A 4,040-nucleotide genomic window follows, 5' to 3' on the forward strand; every position below is an offset into this window, starting at 1 on the left:
CCAAACGGCGCCGAGGACCGCTGGTGCGCCGGCACATTTCCCCTTTGCGGGGGGCTGGCTCTGCGGGGCTAGGGAGCCCCGGTGTGGGAAACCCCCCGTAGCAAAGCTCTCCCCTGAGGCTACCGGGGGCTCCACTCCCGGCCCGCTGCGGGGTCCCCTAGCCCGGTGGAGCTGCCGGAAAGCGGCCCCAACTAACACACGCGGCCCCGAGCTAGGCGACTCCCAGCCGGGCCGAGCCGGGACAGGGGGGAGGGGTCGCTCCCCCGGGGTCCGGTCACCTCTCGGGGGTCACCCCGCCACCGGTCCCTCCACACCTCTACCCCTCTCTGTCCATGGGGCCCCCAAGGAAACTTTCCCTGGAAGAGTTGGAAGGGCACTTTCAAACTTTGTCCCTTCCCCCTCCTCTGCCGTCTCTCCCCCAGCGCGCCCCCCGACCTCTGCCTTGAGGTCCCCTCCTGAGGCCGAACCCCCAGTGCTGCCCGGACCCTCTGAGAGATGAGGAGGGGCTCCCGGGTGGCCTCTTCTCCTCAAAGACCCCTACATCTCCCATATACCCTAATCGGGAATTCGTTTATATGCTTCTCTTAGCCTGGAAGTTTTGGGGTGTCAGAGGCAGAACTCGCTGCCCCCATCCCTGAGGCCCAGCCTGAGGGTTCAGTCCCTGTCCCAAGGCTCCTTGAAGGCAATGTGGGGGCAGGGGGGGCGGTCCACAATGGAGAAGCTGCCCCAGAGGCTCTAAGCAGGGACGGTCCTGGGGGCCCCTGTAATGAGGAGAGGCCCTGAGTGCTTTGGGGACTTGGGAAAGCGGGGCGCTGGGGTAGAGGTCGAGGAGGGGGTTGTATCCCTTGGGTTGTGACCTATCTTCGGAAAGTGTACAGTTCAGAGAGCCGTGGCCGCGACCACCGCCATTTTGCTGGGAAGATGCGATGTCTTTGTTAAAATGCACACAGATTTTCCCGTGCTGCCTGGCAGGTGTAGACGAGGCGGACACGGGGCGCCACTGTCTGCAGGGAGTTCTGAAGCTCGAGGGGCTTTAGTGGCCCAGAGGCCAGCAGAAGGGACCTCAGAGACCCTAGGACCCCTTTTCTGCGGCCGACCTCCTACTCACGTGCCGGGTCCGCTTGGCAGCGGCCCTGGGCTGAGATTCTGCGACGCTTGTTCCCTGAGCCCCTCTCCCACAACCCCGCTTTTATTCCCTAAGCATAGAGGCCGGTCACTGTTCACTTAAACAATACCCTGGGAGTGGGAGTTTGTTGCTGGTCAAAATGATGAACGCATCCCGGTATGGTCCAAGAGCTGTTTGCAGACACAGTAGGCTACTGGGGAGGGGTAAAAGGGAGGGGTTCGAGGGTTTTGATGTTGGGGACGGGATCGTAGCTGCGTGGGTGTGGTAGGGCTCCTATTGGACCTGGGAGTCTCTGAAGCCAGGGCAAATTAATGGGTTTCCCCCGCACGCCAAGGGATGGATTAATCCAAATGATTAGGGGAGGAGGGGGGAGGGGGAGCCCAAGACTCGGCGTTAGATGCCTTCTCTCCGGGCTTATCTCCGTGGCACAGGCGGGGAAGGGAAGCAATGGGGGGTCAGGTTAGTTCAAAAGGTCAAGGTTCTTCTTTTGATGGTGTCAGTTTCCCTTAAGTTTCGTCATTTGAAAACACAACATTCTGGTGGCTTTGTTTTGGTTATTTTCAAAGACAACTCGGGTTCCCATTAAGACCTGGTTGGGTTAATACGCACCCAAATAGCCACCCCCGTATCCGAGATGTTCCACCCTGAGAGCCCAGAGCCATGTCACCCCACCCCCCGCCCCAGATCCGTGCATGTCTTAAAGACTTGATGAATCCAATGACACGATGATGAATAATTTTATTTGCACAGTGCTTTACAGTTTGCACAGTGCTCCCCACCGGTTTCTGGATCCTTTGCGCCTCCTGCCTGTGATCACTATCCCCATCACCCCTATTTTACCGCGGAGGCCCGGGACTTAGAAGGATGGATTGGGGGCGGGGTACTGTGAGGCTCAGCTCCCTGACACCTGGGCCTTCATTTCATTTTGTAGCTCTCCTGTCCCTTCTCCCCGCCCATCCCAGCGACCTGTAAATTCCCGGAACTGAACCCAGGATTGGGGAAAGGGGTTGCCTCGGGTTGCAGGGGCTTCCAGCTAGTGGACACCCCTTCTCCCGTCAGGCGGCGAGATTCACCGCCCCTTCCCCTGTTCCAGGGAGTTGGAGGGGAAGGAAGGGGGTTCCTTGCGACTTGGGCGCAGAGGCCGAAGCCGAGGCGGGCAAGACGAGGAAAGACGGCCTCCAGATTGGCTTGGCCTTGCCTCGCCTCGCCTCGGGGACACTGCAGAGCCGGGGGGCTTCTTCACTCCCGCCAGAACCCGCCTGGGCACCGGGGCAGACGGCTCTCGGGTTTCCACCGGGCGCAGAGCCATCTTCCAGCTGGCCGACTGCGCAACCTCCTCCGCCCGCTTTAACGCGAGGCTCTTGAAACCCCAGGAACGGCGGAACCGCGGCAACTGCTCCTGGGAAATGTAGTCCCCGGTGCCGCGCCACCTGCCCGCGACCCTTGGCAGCCGCCGCGCCGCCTGGGCGTGGGGAGAGGGTCGGACAGCTGCTGTGCCGTGGCGCGGGGAGGGCCCAGGCCGTGCCGTGGCGCGGGGAGGATCCCCCCGCTGTCGCTCTCAGGCCTCAGTTCTTCCACCTGTCGGCTCTACCTGTCTCTGGGGTTAGTGAGACGGGGAAATGAATTCCTGCATGGAAAAGTATAAATCGCATTAGAATGCTAGGGGTCGTGTCCTTACTAATGGTTGGTTGTGTGTGTGCGCGCGCGCGCGTGCCTGAGCCCTTGGCACGTGACATCTCCACGTTACAGACAGGACGGCCCCATCTCCACCCCTATGTTTAATGACTTGCCCAGGGCTGATAGACTCCCAAGGCAATGCCCTGTTCACTGCACCACTTGTGGTCTTGTGGCATTCTGGGCTTTGGAATCCTTTTTTTTTTTTTTTTTTTTTTTTTTGAGACGGAGTCTCGTTCTGTCGCCCAGGCCACAGTGCAGTGGCGCGATCTCGGCTTACTGCAACCTCTGCCTCCCGGATTCAAGCAATTCTCTGCCTCAGCCTCCCGAATAGATAGGATTACAGGTGTCCACAACCATGCCCGGCTAATTTTTTGTATTTTTGGTAGAGACGGAGTTTCACCATCTTGGCCGGACTGGTCTTGAACTATCCTCGTGATCCACCGGCCTCGGCCTCCCAAAGTGCTGGGATTACAGGCATGAGTCACCGCTCCCGGCTGGCTTTGGAATCCTAATGCATTCCTTAATATGTGCCGGGCACTGGGATGGGCGCTGGGATATAGCCATCAACCAAAGTGACAAGACAGCCCTACCCTTGTGGAGTTGAGGTTCCCTGGAAAAGATAGATACACAGTAGACTACTGTAATCCCAGCACTTTGGGAGGCCGAAATGGGTGGATCACCTGAGGTCAGGAGTTTGCAACCAGTCTGGCCAACGTGGTGAAACCCTGTCTCTACTAAAAATACAAAAATTCGCTGGGCGTGGCCGCGGGCACCTGTAATCCTAGCTACTTGGTAGAATGAGGCAGGAGAATCGCTTAAACCTGGGAGGCAGAGGTTGCAGTGAGCCAAGACCATGCCATTGCACTCCAGCCTGGGTGACAAGAACAAAACTCCAGCTCAAAAAAAAGAAAAAGTAAATTATATAGTATGCTGGAAAGTGGCAATTGCAGAGAAACAATTGGAGCAGGGTTTGGGGTGGGTGTAGGCAGTGTCAAATGGTGGTGGTTTGCAATTGTATTTTTTGGTTTTTGTAGTTGTTTTTTTGGGACGGAGTCTCACTCTGTTGCCCAGGCTGGAGTGTAGTGGCATGATCGCAGCTCACTACAACCTCCACCTCCTGGGTTCAAGCAATTCTCCTGCCTCAGCCTCCCAAGTAGCTGGGTTTACAGGTGTGCGCCACCACTCTCGGCTAATTTTTTTTTTTTTTTTTTTTTTTTTTTTTTTTTTTGAGACGGAG

At 57.5% G+C, this 4,040-nt stretch overlaps 1 protein-coding gene across 5 annotated transcripts in view; it reads right to left on the minus strand.

Moving 5' to 3' along the window:
• LOC105538890 (histone H1.0) overlaps positions 1–4,040 on the minus strand; it is a 12,593-nt gene that overhangs the window by 2,491 nt on the left and 6,062 nt on the right. For 2 of the 5 annotated variants that reach the window (XM_011978894.1, XM_011978895.1), the window contains exon 2: positions 3,087–3,092. The exons of 1 other annotated variant lie outside the window; for it this stretch is intronic. The gene's annotated coding sequence lies outside the window, so the exon portion shown is untranslated. Of the gene's footprint in view, positions 1–2,459; positions 2,472–3,086; positions 3,093–3,911; positions 3,917–4,040 lie in introns of those variants that run through there. 2 more of the 5 variants (XM_011978896.1, XM_011978897.1) reach the window with 2 other exon arrangements.

Source organism: Mandrillus leucophaeus, unplaced genomic scaffold (assembly GCF_000951045.1).
Source record: "Mandrillus leucophaeus isolate KB7577 unplaced genomic scaffold, Mleu.le_1.0 Scaffold2, whole genome shotgun sequence".
Taxonomy (NCBI): domain Eukaryota; kingdom Metazoa; phylum Chordata; class Mammalia; order Primates; family Cercopithecidae; genus Mandrillus; species Mandrillus leucophaeus.